Source organism: Pristiophorus japonicus, unplaced genomic scaffold, assembly GCF_044704955.1.
Source record: "Pristiophorus japonicus isolate sPriJap1 unplaced genomic scaffold, sPriJap1.hap1 HAP1_SCAFFOLD_586, whole genome shotgun sequence".
Taxonomy (NCBI): Eukaryota; Metazoa; Chordata; class Chondrichthyes; family Pristiophoridae; genus Pristiophorus; species Pristiophorus japonicus.
In genome coordinates, this window is record NW_027254495.1 from 91,004 (window position 1) to 108,531 (window position 17,528).

General features: G+C 52.1%; 10 non-coding genes across 10 annotated transcripts; all 10 read left to right on the plus strand.

Moving 5' to 3' along the window:
* Positions 1-125: 125 nt before the first annotated feature.
* On the plus strand, positions 126-198 carry trnat-agu (transfer RNA threonine (anticodon AGU)). Its single transcript has one exon. It is a non-coding gene; the product is annotated as a tRNA-Thr (tRNA).
* A 2,446-nt stretch (positions 199-2,644) lies between these two features.
* Positions 2,645-2,717, plus strand: trnai-aau (transfer RNA isoleucine (anticodon AAU)). The gene has a single exon. It is a non-coding gene; the product is annotated as a tRNA-Ile (tRNA).
* Positions 2,718-3,751: 1,034 nt separating this feature from the next.
* trnat-ugu (transfer RNA threonine (anticodon UGU)) lies at positions 3,752-3,824 on the plus strand. The gene has a single exon. It is a non-coding gene; the product is annotated as a tRNA-Thr (tRNA).
* A 3,615-nt stretch (positions 3,825-7,439) lies between these two features.
* On the plus strand, positions 7,440-7,512 carry trnai-uau (transfer RNA isoleucine (anticodon UAU)). Its single transcript has one exon. It is a non-coding gene; the product is annotated as a tRNA-Ile (tRNA).
* An 851-nt stretch (positions 7,513-8,363) lies between these two features.
* trnat-ugu (transfer RNA threonine (anticodon UGU)) lies at positions 8,364-8,436 on the plus strand. Its single transcript has one exon. It is a non-coding gene; the product is annotated as a tRNA-Thr (tRNA).
* Positions 8,437-9,860: 1,424 nt separating this feature from the next.
* On the plus strand, positions 9,861-9,933 carry trnat-ugu (transfer RNA threonine (anticodon UGU)). Its single transcript has one exon. It is a non-coding gene; the product is annotated as a tRNA-Thr (tRNA).
* Positions 9,934-11,004: 1,071 nt separating this feature from the next.
* Positions 11,005-11,077, plus strand: trnat-ugu (transfer RNA threonine (anticodon UGU)). The gene has a single exon. It is a non-coding gene; the product is annotated as a tRNA-Thr (tRNA).
* A 2,236-nt stretch (positions 11,078-13,313) lies between these two features.
* Positions 13,314-13,386, plus strand: trnat-ugu (transfer RNA threonine (anticodon UGU)). Its single transcript has one exon. It is a non-coding gene; the product is annotated as a tRNA-Thr (tRNA).
* Positions 13,387-14,641: 1,255 nt separating this feature from the next.
* On the plus strand, positions 14,642-14,714 carry trnat-ugu (transfer RNA threonine (anticodon UGU)). Its single transcript has one exon. It is a non-coding gene; the product is annotated as a tRNA-Thr (tRNA).
* Positions 14,715-16,405: 1,691 nt separating this feature from the next.
* trnai-aau (transfer RNA isoleucine (anticodon AAU)) lies at positions 16,406-16,478 on the plus strand. Its single transcript has one exon. It is a non-coding gene; the product is annotated as a tRNA-Ile (tRNA).
* Positions 16,479-17,528: the final 1,050 nt, after the last annotated feature.

The following is a 17,528-nucleotide window of genomic DNA, read 5'->3' on the forward strand; positions in this document are numbered from 1 at the left end:
GTCTCCCCTTCCCCCACTCTCTCATTCCTTCCCCACTCTCTCCCCTTCCCCTCCCTCCCGCTCTTTCCCACTCCTTCCCCTCTCTCTCTCCTTCCTGCTCCTTCCTCTGTCCTTAGCATGCAGTTGGCTCCATAGCTCAGGGGTTAGAGCACTGGTCTAGTAAACCAGGGGTCGTGGGTTCAAATCTCACTGGGGCCTACTCAAAACTAACTCAGTATTTAAATTAATCTTTCTTTGCCTCGGTTCCTTCCTCCTGTCTCTGTCTTTCTCTTTTCCCTTTCCTTTCAGATTGTCTCTCTCTCTCCCTTTCAGATTGTCTCTCTCTCTCCCTTTCTCACTCCTTCCCCCCTTCTCTCTCTCCTTTCCCCCTCCCAGTCTCCCCTTTCCCCTCTCTCTCATTTCTTCCCCTTTCTCTCCCTCTTTCCCCTTCCCCTCCCGATCTGACTCCTTCCCTTCTCTCCTCCCTTCTACTCTCTCTCTCCCCGTCTCTTTCCTCTCCCCATCCCTCTCTCTCATTCCTTCCCCCTCTCTCCCACTCCTTCGTCACACTCTCTCTCTCTCCGTTCCCTCCCTCTCTTTCCCCACCCCACTCTCTTTCTCTCCTTCCCCCACTCTCTCACTCCTTCCCCATTCTCTACACCCCCCCTCCACACTCTCTCTCCCCGTCCCCTAATCCCCTCTTTTCCCTCCCCGTCTCTCTCTCTCTCCTTCCCATCTTTCACCCCTTCCCCTCCTCTCTCTTTCCCCTTCTCCCTCTCTCTCACCCCTTTCCCTCCTCTCTCTTTCCCCTTTCCCCTCTCTCTCACTCCTTCCATTCTCTCTTTTCCCTTCCCCTCCCTTTCCTGCTCCTTCCCCTGATTAACCTGTGTCTTTCGAAATGTAGATTTATCCTGTCCTTCAGGACTTTTTCCAATAATTTTCCCACCACGGAGGTTAGGCTGACTGGTCTGTCATTACTCGGTCTATCCCTTTCTCCCTTCTTAAACAAAGGTACCACCTTCGCAGTCCTCCAGTCCTCTGGTACCATGCTTGAAGCCAGAGAGGATTGGAAAATGATGGTCAGAGCCTCTGCTATTTCCTCTTTTGCTTCACTCAACAGCCTGGGATACATTGCATCCGGGCCTGAGACTTATCCACTTTCAAAGCTGCTAAACCCCGGGGGAAGGGCGGGGGGCGGGGGCGGGTAGCAGGGAGGAGGGGTAGAGCGGGGGTGGAGCGGGGAGGGCAGGGGTGGGGGGTGGGGTGGAGTGGGAATAATCTCTTTCACACAGCCGCCATAGAGACGATGGGCCGAATGGCCCTCTTTGTGTGCTGCAAGATTCTGTGAATGTTCAGGGATGAATCACCAAGAATGATTATTCAGGCCCCACCTCCTTGTTAACAAGAGTAAGATGCAAACAGGAGCTGGTGTTACAGGTGGCTCCATAGCTCAGGGGTGAGAACACTGGTCTTGTAAACCAGCGGTCGTGAGTTTAAATTTTACTGGGGCCTACTCAAAATGAACTTGATATTTAAGTTTGCTGTCAGTTTTTAATGATAAATGTTTAATATCTCTGACACTGACTGAAGAACAACAGGCCTTCCTCGTACCCTTTCGTCTCTCTCTGCCCTCCCCATCATGAGTCTTTTTAACCCTCTCTCCCTTTCCAACTATCTCGCTTTCCCCGTTTCTCACTCTGCTTCCCCCTCTCTTCTCCCTTCCCCCTCTCTTCTCCCTTCCCCCTCTCTCCCCTCACTCTCTCCCCTTCCCTTTCTCCTCCCCCTCGCTCTCTCTCCCCTTCCCACTCTTACACACTCGTTACCCTCTATATCTCGCTCCTGCACCTCTCTCTCACTCCTTCCCCCTCTCTCCCCTTTCCCCACTCTTTCTCCCCTTCCTCACCTCTTTCCTTCCCCCTTTCTCTCCCCTTCTCTCTCTGGATATTTAGCATCTCTGAGACTGACCCTGGAACAACAGGCTCCCCTCACACCCTTCCCCCTCTCCTCTTCTCGTCTCTCTTACATTCTCTCTTCCTTTTTCCCCGCTCGATCTCACTCCTTCACCCTCTCTTTCCCCTTCCCCTCTCTCTCCTTCCCCTGTCTCATTCTCCCCTTCTCCTCTCTCCCCTATCTCATTCTCCCCTTCCCCTCTCTCTCCTCTCTCCCCTTCCCTCTCTACTTTCATTCTCTCACTCCTTCCCCTCTCTCTCCTTCCTCCTTTATCTTCCCTCTCTCTCCCCCTCTCTCCCCGACCCTCTATCTCCCCTGCCCCCTCTCCCTTTTCACTCTCCCTCTCCCTTCCCCTATCTTCCCTCCCCTCTCTCCTCTCTCTCACTTTTCCCTTTCTTTTCAGAATCTCCCCATTCTCCCTCTCTCTCCCCTGCCCCCTCTCCCTTTTCACTCTCCCTCTCTCGCCTTCCCATCTCTCCCCCCTTCCTCTCTCTCACTCCTTCCCTCTCTCTCCCCTTCCCCCTCTCTATCACTTCTGCCCCTTCTCTCCCCTTCCCCTCCCTCTCTCTCCCCTTCCCCTCCCTCTCTCTCCCCTTTCCCCTCTCTCTCGCTCCTTCCCTCTCTCTCCCCTTCCCCCTCTCTCCCACTCCTTCCACTCTCTCTTTTCCCTTCCCCTCCCTTTCCTGCTCCTTCCCCTGTCTTTAGCAGAGTTGTTGGCTCCATAGCTCAGGGGTTAGAGCACTGGTTTAATAAACCAGTGTCTGTGGGTTCAAATCTCACTGGGGCCCACTCAAAGTAAGCTCAGTATTTAAATTTGCTGTTTGTTAACAAGGTTATTAATTATAAATATTTAACAGCTCCAAGACTGATCCTGGATTAACAGGCTCATTTATCTTCTACTCTCTCTCCCCTTCCAAATCTCTCTCTCCCTTCCCCATTTTACATCTTTTTTCTCCCTCTCTCGCTATCTCCTATTCCCCGTCTCTCACTCATTCCCCTCTCTCCCCTTCCCCCTCCCTCACCCCACCCTCTTTCCCTTCCCTGCCTCTGTCTCCCCTTCTCTCTCTCTCCTGCCTCTCTCTCTCTCCTTCCCTCTATCACTCCTTTCCCTCTCTCCCTCATTTCCCTCTCTCCCTCCCTTCCACTCTCCCTCCCTTCCACTCTCTCTCTCCCCAGCTCCTTCCCCTGTCTTTCCCAGAGCAGGTGCCCTCCTGTCTCTCTCTCCTTTCCCTTTCCTTTGAGATCCTCCCCTTCTCTCTATTCTTCCCCTCCCTCTCTTTCCCCTCTTTCCTACTCCTTCCCCTCTCTTCCCCCTTCTACATTCTCCCCACCTCTCTCTCTCCCCTTCCTCTCCCTGTCTCCCCTTTCCCCTCACTCTCACTCCTTCCCCCCTCTCTCCCCTTCTCCTTTCTCTCACTTTCCCCCTCTTTCACTCCTTCCCATCTCTCTCCCCTTCCGCTCTCGACCCTTCCCCTCTCTTTCGCACTCCTTCCCCCTCTCTTCACTTAACCTCTCTTTCCCCTTCCCTCGCTCGCTCCCCTGCCCTTCTCTTTCTCCCAGTCTTCACTTCCCTCTCTCTCTCACTCCTTCCCCTTTCTCCACTTTCTCTCCCTGTCTCCCCTTCCCCTTTCTCCACTTTCCCTCTCTCTCTCCCCTTCCACTCTCGACTTACCCACCCTTTCTCACTCCTTCCCTCTCTCCCCTTAACCTCTCTTTCCCAACCATCTCTCTCTCCCCTTCCCCCCTCTCTCTCTCCCCTTCCCCCTCTCTCTCACTCCTTCCACTCTCTCTTTTCCCTTCCCCTGTCTTTCCCAAAGCAGGTGGCTCCATAGCTCAGGTGTTAGAGCACTGGTCTTGTAAACAAAAGATCGTGAGTTCAAATCTCACTGGGGCCTATTCAAAGTTAGTTTAGCATTTAAAACCAGTCTTTCCCGCCTCCCTATTCTTTCCCACTTTTCAGATTCTCCCCCGGCCCCTCTCTCTCACTTTCCCATTCCCCTCATCTCTTACTTGCTTGTTTGCCTCTCTCTCTCCCCTTCTCTGATCAATTTCACTTCTTTCCCCGCCCCTTCCACGCTTTCTCACTCCCACTTCCCATTTCTCTCTCTCCCCTTAATCACTTTTTCCTCTCTCTTTCCATCGCATTACAACCCCTTCTACATCTTTTTACCCCCTCTCTCATCCCTTCCCCTCCCTCTCTTTCCCCTTCCCCTCTCTTTCTCCCCTTCCCCTTCCTCTCTCTCCCCTACCCTCTCTCTCTCCCATTCCACTCTCTCTTTTCCCTTCCCCTCTCTTTCCTGCTCCTTCCCCTGTCTTTCCCAGAGCAGGTGGCTCCATAGCTCAGTTTTGGTCTCCTAATCTGAGGAAGGACATTCTTGCTGTTGAGGGAGTGCAGCGAAGTTCACCAGACTGATTCCCGGGATGCCAGGACTGACATATGAGGAGAGACTGGATCGAGTAGGCTTATATTTACTGGAGTTTAGAAGAATGAGAGGGGATCTCATTGAAACGTATAAAATTCTGACGGGACAGGACAGGTTAGATGCAGGAAGAATGTTCCCGATGTTGGGGAAGTACAGAACCAGGGGACACAGTCTAAGGATAAGGGGTAAGCCATTTAGGACCGAGATGAGGAGAAACTTCTTCACTCAGAGAGTTGTTAACCTGTGGAATTCCCTACCGCAGAGAGTTGTTGATGCCAGTTCATTGGATATATTCAAGAGGGAGTTAGATGTGGCCCTTACGGCTAAAGGGATCAAGGGGTATGGCGAGAAAGCAGGAAAGGGGTACTGAGGTGAATGATCAGCCATGATATTGAATGGTGGTGCAGGCTCGAAGGGCCGAATGGCCTACTCCTGCACCTATTTTCTATGTTTCTATGTTTCAGGGATTGGAGCACTGGTCTTGTAAACCAGGAGTCGTGAGTTTAAATCTCACTGGGTCCTAATCAAAATTAGTTCAGTGTTTAAATTCACCGTCAATTAACAAGGGCTTTGTTTATAAATATTAAACAGCCCCGAGACCGACCCTGGAGCAACATGCTCCCCTCTACTCTTACACTCTCTCTCCCTTCCCCATCACAACCCGATCTACATCTTTTTCCCGCTATCTCGCTTACCCCGTCTCTCAATCAATCCCCTCTCTCACCCTCTCCCGTTCCCCTCTCTACCCTCCCTCCTCTCTCTCTCTTCTCCTTTCTTTTCAGATTCTCCTTCTCTCTCCCCTTCCCCGCTCGGTCTCACTCCTTCACCCTCTCTTTCCCCTTCCCCTCTCTCTCCTCTCTCCCCTTCCCTCTCTACTTTCCTTCTCTCCCCACCCCTTCCCCTCTCTCTCCTTCCTCCTCTATCTTCCCTCTCTCTCCCCTTCCCCTACCCACTCTCTCCCCTGCCCCCTCTCCCTTTTCATTCTCCCTCTCCCCTTCCCCTATCTTCTCTCTCCTCTCTCTCTCACTTTTCCATTTCTTTTCAGATTCTCTCCATTCTCCCTTCTCTCGCCTTCCTTTCTCTCTCCCCTGTCTCCTTCCTCTCTCGCCTTTCCATCTCTCTCCCCTTCCCTCTCTCACTCTTTCCCTCTTGTGTGCTGTAAGATTCTGTGAATGTTCAGGGATGAATCACTGAGAATGATTATTCAGGCCCCACCTCCTTGTTAACAATAGTAAGATGCAAACAGGGGCTGGTGTTGCAGGTGGCTCCATAGGTCAGGGGTTGTGAGTTCGAATCTCACTGGGGCCTACTCAAAATTAGTTCAGTGTTTAAATTCACTGTCCATCATTCTTTGCCTCTGTCTCTCTCTCTTCTCCCTTTCCTTTCAGGTTGTTCCCCTCTCTCTCGATAGAAAATTTTTGCAGGAGTCGGCCCTTCTAGCCTGCACCACCATTCAATGAGTTCATGGCTGAACATGCAACTTCAGTATCCCATTCCTGCTTTCTCGCCATACCCCTTGATCCCCCTCGTAGTAAGGACTACATCTAACTCCTTTTTGAATAATTTAATGAATTGGCCTCAACAACTCTCTGCGGTAGAGAATTCCACAGGTTCACAACTCTCTGGGTGAAGGAGTTTCTCCTCATCTCGGTCCTAAATGGCTTACCCCTTCTCCTTCGACTGTGACCTCTGGTTCTGGACTTCCCCAACATCGGGAACATTCTTCCTGCATCTAACATGTCGAAACCCGTCAGAATGTTATATGTTTCTCATTCGTCTGAACTCCAGTGAATACAAACCCAGTCGATCCAGTCTTTCTTGATATGTCAGTCCCGCCATCCCGGGAATCAGTCTGGTGAATCTTCGCTGCACTCCCTCAATAGCAAGAATGTCCTTCCTCAAGTTAGGAGACCAAAATTGTACACAATACTCCAGGTGTGGCCTCACCAAGGCCCTGTACAACTGTAGTAACACCTCCCTGCCCCTGTACTCAAATCCCATCGCTATCTTACTCCTTCTCCCTCTTTCCCCTTAACCTTTCTTTCCCCACCCCATTCTCTCTCTCCCCTGCTCCCTCTCTCTTCCTCTCTGTCTCCCCTTCCCCCACTCTCTCATTCATTCCCCACTCTCTCCCCTTCCCCTCCCTCCCGCTCTTCCCCACTCCTTCCCCTCTCTCTCTCTTTCATGCTCCTTCCCCTGTTTTCATCCAATTTGCTGGCTCCATAGCTCAGGGGTTAGTGCACTGGTTTAGTAAACTAGGGGTCGTGGGTTCAAATCTCACTGGGTCCTGTTCAAAGTTAACTCAGTATTTAAATTCATCTTAGCCTCTGTTCCTTCCTCCTGTCTCTCTCTCTCTTTTCCCTTTCCTTTCAGATTGTCTCTCTCTCTCTCCCTTTCTCACTCCTTCCCCCCTTTCCCCCCTTCTACTCTCTCTCTCCCCGTCCCTTCCCTCTCTTTCCTCTCCCCATCCCTCTCTCTCATTCCATCCCCCTCTCTCCCACTCCTTCGTCACACTCTCTCCCTCTCCGTTCGCTCCCTCTCTCACCCCACCCCACTTTCTTTCTCTCACTCCTTCCCCATTTTTGACCCCCCCCTCCACACTCTCTCTCCCCGTCCCCTAACCCCCTCTTTTCCCTCCCTCCCCAACTCTCTCTCTCTTCTTCCCATCTTTCACCCCTTCCCCTCCTCTCTCTTTCCCCTTCCCCCTCTCTCTCCCTCCTTCCACTCTCTCTTTTCCCTTCCCCTCTCTTTCCTGCTCCTTTCCCTGTCATGTCCGGAGCAGATGGCTCCATAGCTCAGGGGTTAGAGCACTGGTCTAGTAAACCAGGGGCCTAATCTCACTGGGGCCTACTCAAAATTAGCTCAAATATTTAAATTCACTGTTCCTCTCTTTTCCTTTTCATTTCAGATTGTCACCCTCTCTCTCTCTCCCCTTTCTCACTCTGACCCTCTCTTTCCCCACCCCACTCTCTCTCTCCCCTTTCCCCACTCTCTCACTCTCCCCTCTCCCCTTCCCCTCCCTCTCTCTCTTCTTTCCCACTCCATTCCCTCCTTCCTGCTCCTTCCCCTGTCCTCAACCAAACATGTGGTTCCATAGCTCAGGGGTTAGAGCACTGGTCTTATAAACCAGTGGTCATGGGTTCAAATCTCACTGGGATCTATTCCATATGGCTTTTATTTCTAAATTCACTGTCGATCAGCGACGATTTTGAGGTGGGCGACTGGGTGACCTCATCAAAACCGAGGTTGGCGTTTGAAGCGTGAGCAGCGAGAGATCGGGGCGGAGGAGCGGCGAGAGATCGGGGTGGAGGAGCGGCGAGAGATCGGGGCGGAGGAGCGGCGAGAGATCGGGGTCGGAGGAGCGGCGAGAGATCGGGGTGGAGGAGCGGCGAGAGATCGGGGTCGGAGGAGCGGCGAGAGATCGGGGACGGAGGAGCGGCGAGAGATCGGGGCGGAGGAGCGGCGAGAGATCGGGGGCGGAGGAGCGGCGAGAGATCGGGGCGGAGGAGTGGCGAATGAGAGTTGAGGGCCCAGGGGCAGCACGGGCCCAGGGGCAGCACGGGCCCAGCCCACACTGTGCGTTATGTCCGCGCACTGGGTCCGTGCAGCAGAGCAGGTCTCCAGTTGTCCTGGTCAACCCTTGCCACAGGACCCAGACCTCGCTCTGTCAAGCCCGTGTGGTGGCTGGTGTACAACGGTCACCCCACGTTAAAACAATCCACCCACAGGCATCTTCCACCCTTCAACTGGAGTTGAGGACTGGAACATCGGGTCCTTCATTGAAACATCTGTGAACTCATCCCTTTTGGTGTGGAAACAAGTCATCCTCGTTCGACGGAGCGCCGATGATGTCACAATAAAAAGCTGCCAGGCGTATAACTGGCCAACTACCAGTCGACAGGTGCAGACTTAAATGGAACAAGCTGATCGCCACCAAACAAGGACCAGAAAGCCGACAAAATCTGTTCTCTGTTCAGGTGATTGTCCTTCCCCGGTTGTTCCCAAAAGATGTGCTCCATAGCTTAGGGGTGAGAGCACTGGTCTTGTAAACCAGGGGTCGTGGGTTCAAATCTCACTGAGGCCTGCTCAAAATTAGTTCAGTATTTCGATGCCAGTCTCTTTCGCCTCCCGATTCTTTCCCACTTTTCAGATTCTCCACCTACCCCTCTCTCTCACTTTTCCTTTCCCCTCACTGCTCAGTATTTAAATTCACCGTCAGTTAACAAGGCATTTAATTATAAATGTTAAAACAGCTCTGAGACTGACTGAGGACCAATAGGCTTTCATTGGACTTTTGACTCTCCCCTTCCAAATCTCTCTCTGCCCTCCCACTCATGACCCTTTCTGAGTCTTTTTATCCCTCTCTCCCTTTCCCACTATCTCACTTTCCTCCTTCCCCCTCAATCCCCTCACTCTCTCCCCTCCCCTTTTACCTCTCTCTCCCCTTCCCACTCTTACACACTCGTTACCCTCTATATCTCACTCCTACACCTCTCTCTCACTCCTTCCCCCTCTCTCCCCTTTCCCCACTCTTTCTCCCCTTCCTCACCTCTTTCCTTCCCCCTTTCTCTCCCCTTCCCTCTCTCACTCATTCCCCTCTCTCTCTCCCTTTCCCTTCTCTCTATTCCCTTCTCACTCCACTGCCTCCTCCATCTCCCTTTCTTTTCGTTTCCATCTGACCCCTTCCCCCTCTCTCTCCTTCCCTCTCTCCCCTTCCCTCTCTCTCCCTTCCCACTCTCTCCCCTTCCCTCTCTCTCCCTTCCCACTCTCTCCCCTTCCCTCTCTCCCTTTCCCCCTCTCTCCCTTCCCCCTCTCTCCCCTTCCCTCTCTCCCTTTGCCCCTCGAGAGACAGAGAGAAAGTGAGAGATAGTAAGAGAGACACAAAGAGAGAACATGTGATCGAGTGAGAGTGAGAGATGGAGAGACAGATACACTGAGAGAGAGAAAGCGAAAGATACAGAGAGAGATTGAGATTGAGAGAGACAGAGAGGCAGAGAGATTGGGACAGAGTGTGACTGAGTTGCCTTGGGATGTTTTACTACGTGAAAGACCCGATATATCGATGTTGAGAGGTGAATATTGAAGAGACGGAGGCAGGAGTCTGGGGGATGAGACACAATCTGAGCGTTTCACTGACCCCTCCTCATTCTTCAAACACACAGCACTAACTGGGGAATGACCCACAGCCCAAGGAAGCTGGCTCCATAGCTCAGGGGTTAGAGTACTAGTGTAATAAACCAGGGGTCATGGGTTCAAATCTCACTGGGGCCTACTCAATTTTGGTGCTTCTGTTTCTGAATTCACCATCAATCAGTAACAATTTTCAGGTGGGTGACATCATCAAAACCGAGGTTGGTGTTTGGAGCGTGAGCAGCAAAGGAGTGACGAGAGATCGTGGCGGAGGTGCAGCGAATGAGAGTTCAGGGCCCAGAAGAGCTGAGGGCCCAGGGGCAGCCCTTCTTTCTTGTTAACAATAGTAAGATGTAAACAGGAGCTGGTGTTACAGGTGGCTCCAAAGCTCAGGGGTTAGAGCACTGGTCTTGTAAACCAGGGGTTGTGGGTTCAAATCTCACTGGGGCCTACTCAAAGTTAGCTCAGTATTTAAATTCACTGTCAATTTACAAGGGCTTTAATTATAAATATATTAAACAGCTCTGTGACCGACCCTGCAACAACAGGCTCATTTCTCTTACACTCACTCTCCCCTTCCAAATCTCTCTCTCCCTTCCCCATTCTACATCTTTTTCTCCCTCTATCTCTATCTCATTTTCCCCGTCTCTCACTCATTCCCCTCTCTCCCCTTCCCCCTCCCTCACCCCACCCTCTTTCCTTACCCCTCACTCTCTATCCTTCTCCCTCGCTCTTCTCTCACTCCTTCCTCTCCTTCCACTCACTCTCCCCATCCGCGCTCTCTTTCCCTTCCCTGTCTCTGTCTCCCCTTCTCTCTCTCGCTCTCTCATTCCCTCTGTCACTCCTTTCCCTCTCTCCCTCCCTTCCACTCTCTCTCCCCTTCCACTCTCTCTCCCCCCAGCTCCTTCCCCTGTCTTTCCCAGAGCAGGTGCCCTCCTGTCTCTATCTCCTTTCCCTTTCCTTTGAGATTCTCCCCTTCTCTCTCTTCTTCCCCTCCCTCTCTTTCCCTTTCCCTCTCTCTTCCCTCTTTCCTACTCCTTCCCCCCTCTCACCCCTTCTCCTTCCTCTCCCTTTCCCGCCCTCTCTCACTCCTTCCCCCTTCTCTCCCCTTCTCCTTTCTCTCCCCTTTCCCCTCTCTCTCACTCCTTCCCCCCTCTCTCCCCTTCTCCTTTCTCTCCCTTCCCCCTCTCTCTCACGCCTCCCCCCCTCTCTCCCCTTCTCCTTTCTCTCCCTTTCCCGCTCTTTCTCACTCCTTTCCATCTCTCTCCCCTTTCGCTCTCTCCCCTTCCCCTCTCTTTCGCACTCCTTTCCCCTCTCATCCCTTAACATCTCTTTCCCCTTCCCTCGCACTCTCCCCTGCCCCTCTCTCTTTCTCCCAGTCCACTTCCCTCTCTCTCACTCCTTCCCCTCTCTCCCCTTCCCTCCCTCTCTTTCCCCTTCCACTCTCTCTCACTCCTTCCCCTCTCTCTTTTCCCTTTCCCCTCTCTTTCCTGCTCCTTCCCCTGTCTTTCCTACAGTAGGTGGCTCCATAGCTCAGCGGTTAGAGCACTGCTCTTGTAAACCAGAGGTCGTGGGTTCAAATCTCACTGGGGCCTGCTCAAAATTACTTTTGTATTTAAATATGTGACTTGAATTTCTCCCGCCTCTGCCTTTTCATTTTCCATCGCCTCTCTCTCATTTTTCCCTTTCCTTTCAGATTCTCCCCTTCTCTCTCTCCCCTTCTCCCTTTCTCTCTCTCACTCTCCCCTTCAGCTCTCTTTCTCTCTCGGCCCCCCGTCCCCCTCTCACTCTCTCTCTCCCCATCCTAAAAGGTTACTACATGAGATAAAAGTTCAGGGGGTTGGGGGTAATGTATTTGCATGGATAGAGGGTTGGCTAATTAACAGAAAACAGAGAGTCGGGATAAATGGTTCAATCTCCGGTTGACAAACAGTAACTAGTGGGGTGCTGCAGGGATCAGTGCTGGGACCCCAACTATTTACAATCTATATTAACGACTTGGAAGAAGGGACTGAGTGTAACGTAGCCAAGTTTGCTGACGATACAAAGATGGGAGGAAAAGCAATGTGTGAGGAGGACACAAAAAATCTGCAAAAGGACATAGACAGGCTAAGTGAGTGGGCAAAAATTTGGCAGATGGAGTATAATGTTGGAAAGTGTGAGGTCATGCATTTTGGCAGAAAAAAAATCAAAGAGCAAGTTATTATTTATTTCCTCATCTCCCCTCTAAACCTCCCCCCAATTACTTTAAATCTGTGCCCCCTGGTTATTGACCCCTCTGCTAAGGGGAAATAGGTCCTTCCTATCCATTCTATCCAGGCCTCTCATAATTTTATACACCTCAATTAAATCTCCCCTCAGCCTCCTCTGTTCCAAGGAAAACAACCCCAGCCTATCCAATATTTCCTCATGGCTAAAGTTTTCCAGTCCTGGCAACATCCTGGTAAATCTCCTCTGCACCCTCTCCAGTGCAATCACATCCTTCCTGTAATGTGGTGACCAGAACTGCACGCAGTACTCCAGCTGTGGCCTAACCAGTGTTGTATACAGTTCAAGCATAACCCCCCTGCTCTTGTATTCTATGCCTCGGCCAATAAAGGCAAGTATTCCGTATGCCGCCTTAACCACCTTATCCACCTGGCCTGCTACCTTCAGGGATCTGTGGACCTGCACTCCAAGGTCCCTCTGTTCCTCGACACTTCTCAGTGTCCTACCATTTAATGTGTATTCCCTTGCCTTGTTAGCCCTCCCCAAATGCATGACTTCACACCTCTCTGGATTACATTCCATTTGCCACTGTTCTGCCCACCTGACCAGTTCATCGATATCTTCCTGCAATCCTCAGCTTTCTTCTTCATTATCAAACCCACGGCATATTTTTGTATCATCTGCAAACTTCTTTATCATATCCCCTCTATTCAAGTCTAGATCATTAATGTATAACACAAAAAGCAAGGGACCCAGCACTGAGCCCTGTGGAACCCCACTGGAAACATCCTTCCAGTCACAAAAACATCCATCAACCATTACCCTTTGCTTCCTGACTCTGAGACAATTTTGGCTCCAACTTGCCACTTTGCCCTGGATCCCATGGGCTTTTACTTTTGTGACCAGTCTGCCATGTGGGACCTCATCGAAAGCTTTGCTAAACTCCACATACACTACATCATACACACTGCCCTCATCGACCCTCCTGGTTACCTCCTCGAAAAATTCAATCGTTAGTCAGACAGGAACTTCCCTCAACAAATCCGTGCTGACTGTCCCTGATTAACCCGTGTCTTTCTAAATGTAGATTTATCCTGTCCTTCAGGAGTTTTTCCAATAATTTGCCCACCATGGAGGTTAGGCTGACTGGTCTGTCATTACTCGGTCTATCTCTTTCTCCCTTCTTAAACAAAGGTACCACCTTCGCAGTCCTCCAGTCCTCTGGTACCACACTTGAAGCCAGAGAGGATTGGAAAATGGTGGTCAGAGCCTCTGCTATTTCCTCTTTTGCTTCACTCAACAGCCTGGGATACATTTCATCCTGGCCTGGAGACTTATCCACTTTCAGATCTGCTAAACCCCGGGGGAAGAGCCGGCAGGGGGTGCGGGTAGCAGGGACGGGGGGTAGAGCGGGGGTGGAGCGGGGAGGGCAGGGGTGGGGGGTGGGGCGGAGTGGGAATAGTCTCTTTCACACAGCCGACACAGACACGATGGGCCGAATGGCCCTCCTTGTGTGCTGTAAGATTCTGTCAATGTTCAGGGAAGAATCACCGAGAATGATTATTCAGGCCCCATCTCCTTGTTAACAATAGTAAGATGCAAACCAGAGCTGGTGTTACAGGTGGCTCCATAGCTCAGGGGTTAGAGCACTGGTCTTGTAAATCAGGGGCTGTGAGTTTAAATCTCCCTGGGGCCTCCTCAAAATGAACTTTATGCTTAAGTTTGCTGTCAGTTAACAAGGTTTTTAATTCTAAATGTTTAATATCTCTGAGACTGACTGAGGAACAACAGGCCTTCCTCGTACCCTTTCGTCTCTCTCTGCCCTCCCCATCATGAGTCTTTTTACCCCTCTCTCCCTTTCCAACTATCTAATTTTCCCGGTTTCTCACTCTGCTTCCCCCTCTCTTCTCCCTTCCCCCTCTCTTCTCCCATCCCCCGCTCTCCCCTCACTCTCTCCCCTTCCCTTTCTCCTCCCCCTCGCTCTCTCTCCCCTTCCCACTCTTACACACTCGTTACCCTCTATATCTCGCTCCTGCACCTCTCTCTCACTCATTCCCCTCTCTCCCCTTCCCCCTCCCTCACCCCACCCTCTTTCCTTCCCCCTCACTCTCTATCTTCCTCCCTCGCTTTTCTCTCACTCCTTCCTCTCCTTCCACTCACTCTCCCCATCCGCTCCCTCTTTCCCTTCCCTGCCTCTGTCTCCCTTTCGCTCTCTCTCCTGCCTTTCTCTCTCTCTCCTTCCCTCTCTCACTCCTTTCCCTCTCTCCCTCCCTTCCACTCTCCCTCTCTCCCCAGCTCCTTCCCCTGTCTTTCCCAGAGCAGGTGCTCTCCTGTCTCCCTCTCCTTTCCCTTTCCTTTGAGATTCTCCGCTTCTCTCTCTTCTTCCTCTCCCTCTCTTTCCCTTTCCCTCTCTCTTCCCTTTCCTACTCCTTCCCCTCTCTTCCCCCTTCTACATTCTCCCCGCCTCTCTCTCTCCCCTTCCTCTCCCTGTCTCCCCCTCCCTCTCTCTCTCACTCCGTCCCCCTCTCTCCCCTTCCCCCTCTCTCTCACTCCGTCCCCCCTGTCTCCCCTTCCCCCTCTCTCTCACTCCTTCCCCCTCTCTCCCCTTCCCCCTCTCTCTCACTCCTTCCCATCTCTCTCCCCTTCCCCTCTCCTTCACACTCCTTCCCCCTCTCTTCCCTTAACCTCTCTTTCCCCTTCCCTCTCTCTCTCCCCGCCCCTCTCTTTCTCCCAGTCTCCACTTCCCTCTTTCTCTCTCCCCTTCCCCTTTCTCCACTTTCCCTTTCTCTCTCCCCGTCCACTCTTGACTTACCCACTCTTTCTCACTCCTTCCCTCTCTTCCCTTAACCTCTCTTTCTCTCTCCCCTTCCCCTCCCTCTCTCTCCCCTTCCCCCTCTCTCTCACTCCTTCCACTCTCTCTTTTCCCTTCCCCTGTCTTTCTAAAAGCAGGTGGCTTCATAGCTCAGGGGTTAGAGCACTGGTCTTGTAAACCAGGGGTCGTGAGTTCAAATCTCACTGGGGCCTACTCAAAATTAGTCCACTTTTTAAACACCAGTCTCTCCCTCCTCCCTATTCTTTCCCACTTTTCAGATTCTCCCCTTCCCCCTCCCTCTCACTTTCCCTTTCCCCTCACCTTTCACTTGCATGTTTGCCTCTCTCTCTCCCGTTCTCCTATCTATTTCACTCCTTCCCCTCTCTCTCTCCCCACCCTTTCTCCCTTTCTCTCACTCCCACTTCCCATTTCTCTCACGCGCCTGCCTCTCTCTCACTCCTTCTCCCTCTTTCCCCTCTCTGCTGCTCTCTCTTTCCATCGCATTACGTTCCACATTTTTTTACCCCATTCCCCTCCCTCGCTTTCCCCTTCCCTTCTCTCTCCCCCCTTCCCCTTCCTCTCTCTCCCCTTCCCCCTCTCTCTCACTCCTTCCACTCTCTCTTTTCCCTTCCCCTCTCTTTCCTGTTCCTTCTCCTGTCTTTTTTAAAACAGGTGGCTCCATAGCTCAGGGGTTAGAGCACTGGTCTTGTAAACCAGGAGTCGTCAGTTCAAATCTCACTGAGACCAACTCAAAATGAACTTAATATTTAAGTTTGATGTCAGTTAACAAGGTTTTTAATTATAAATGTTTAATATCTCTGAGACTGACTGAGGAACAACAGGCCTTCCTCGTACCCTTTCGTCTCTCTCTGCCCTCCCCATCATGAGTCTTTTTACCCCTCTCTCCCTTTCCAACAATCTCGCTTTCCCCGTTTCTCACTCTGCTTCCCCCTCTCTTCTCCCTTCCCCCTCTCATCTCCCTTCCCCCTCTCTCCCCTCACTCTCTCCCCTTCCCTTTCTCCTCCCCCTCGCTCTCTCTCCCCTTCCCATTCTTACACACTCGTTATCCTCTATATCTCGCTGCTACACCTCTCTCACTCCTTCCCCCTCTCTCCCCTTTCCCCGCTCTTTCTCCCCTTCCTCACCTCTTTCCTTCCCCCTTTCTCTCCCCTTCTCTCTCTGGATGTTTAACATCTCTGAGACTGACCCTGGAACAACAGGCTCCCCTCACACCCTTCCCCCTCTCCTCTTCTCGTCTCTCTTACACTCTCTCTCCCTTTTTCCCCGCTCGATCTCACTCCTTCACCCTCTCTTTCCCCTCCCCCTCTCTCTTCTTTCCCTGTCCCATTCTCTCCATCCCCTTTCTCTCCTTCCCCTGTCTCATTCTCCCCTTCTCCTCTCTCCCCTTCCCCTGTCACATTCTCCCCTTCCCCTCTCTCTCCTCTCTCCCGTTCCCTCTCTACTTTCATTCTATCACTCCTTCCATTCTCTCTCCTTCCTCCTCTATCTTCCCTCTCTCTCCCCTCGCCCTCTCTCCCCTGCCCCCTCTCCCTTTTCACTCTCCCTCTCCCCTTCCCTTATCTTCCCTCCCCTCTCTCCTCTCTCTCACTTTTCCCTTTCTTTTCAGATTCTCCCCATTCTCCCTCTCTCTCCACTGCCCCCTCTCCCTTTTCACTCTCCCTCTCTCACCTTCCCATCTCTCCCCCCTTCCTCTCTCTCACTCCTTCCCTCTCTCTCCCCTTCCCCCTCTCTGTCACTTCTGCCCCTTCGCTCCCCTTCCCCTCCCTCTCTCTCCCCTTCCCCTCCCTCTCTCTCCCCTTCCCCCTCTCTACCACTCCTTCCACTCTCTCTTTTCCCTTCCCCTCTCTTTCCTGCTCCTTCCCCTGTTTTTCCCAGAACAGGTGGCTCCATAGCTCAGGGGTTAGAGCACTGGTCTAATAAACAAGGAGCAGTGGGTTCAAATCTCACTGGGGCCTACTCAAAGTTAGCTCAGTATTTAAATTTGCTGTTAGTTAACAAGGGCTTTAATTATAAATATTAAACAGCTCCAAGACTGATCCTGGATCAACAGGCTCATTTCTCTTCCACTCTCTCTTCCCTTCCAAATCTCTCTCTCCTTTCCCCATTCTACATCTTTTTCTCACTCTCTCGCAATCTCCTTTTCTCCGTCTCTCAGTCATTCCCCTCTCTTCCTTTCCCCCTCCCTCCCCCACCCTCTTTCCCTTCCTGCCTCTGTCTCCCCTTCTTTCTCTCTCCTGCCTCCCTCTCTCTCCTTCCCTCTATCACTCCTTTCCCTCTCTCCCTCACTTCCACTCTCCCTCCCTTCCACTCTCTCTCTCCCCAGCTCCTTCCCCTGCCTTTCCCAGAGCAGGTGCCCTCCTGTCTCTCTCTCTCCTTTCCCTTTCCTTTGAGATCCTCCCCTTCTCTCTCTTCTTCAATCCCTCTCTTTCCCCTTCCCCTCTCTCTTCCCTCTTTCCTACTCCATCCCCTCTCTTCCCCCTTCTTCATTCTCCCCGCCTCTCTCTCTCCCCTTCCTCTCCCTGTCTCCCGTTCCCCCTCACTCTCACTCCTTCCCCCCTCTCTCCCCTTCCCCTCTCTTTCGCACTCCTTCCCCCTCTCTTCCCTTAACCTCTCTTTCCCCTTCCCTCGCTCTCTCCCCTGCCCCTCTCTTTCTCCCAGTCTCCACTTCCCTCTCTCTCTCACTCCTTCCCCTTTCTCCACTTTCCCTCTCTCTCTCTCTCCCCTTCCACTCTCGACTTACCCACTCTTTCTCACTCCTTCCCTCTCTCCCCTTAACTTTTCTTTCCCCTCCCTCTCTCTCTCCCCTTCCCCGCTCTCTCTCTCTCCCCTTCCCCTCCCTCTCTCTCCCCTCCCCCTCTCTCTCACTCCTTCCACTCTCTCTTTTCCCTTCCCCTGTCTTTTAAAAAACAGGTGGCTCTATAGCTCAGGGGTTAGAGCACTGGTTTTGTAAACCAGGGGTCGTAAGTTCAAATCATACTGTGGGTCTACTCAAAGTTAGTTTAGTA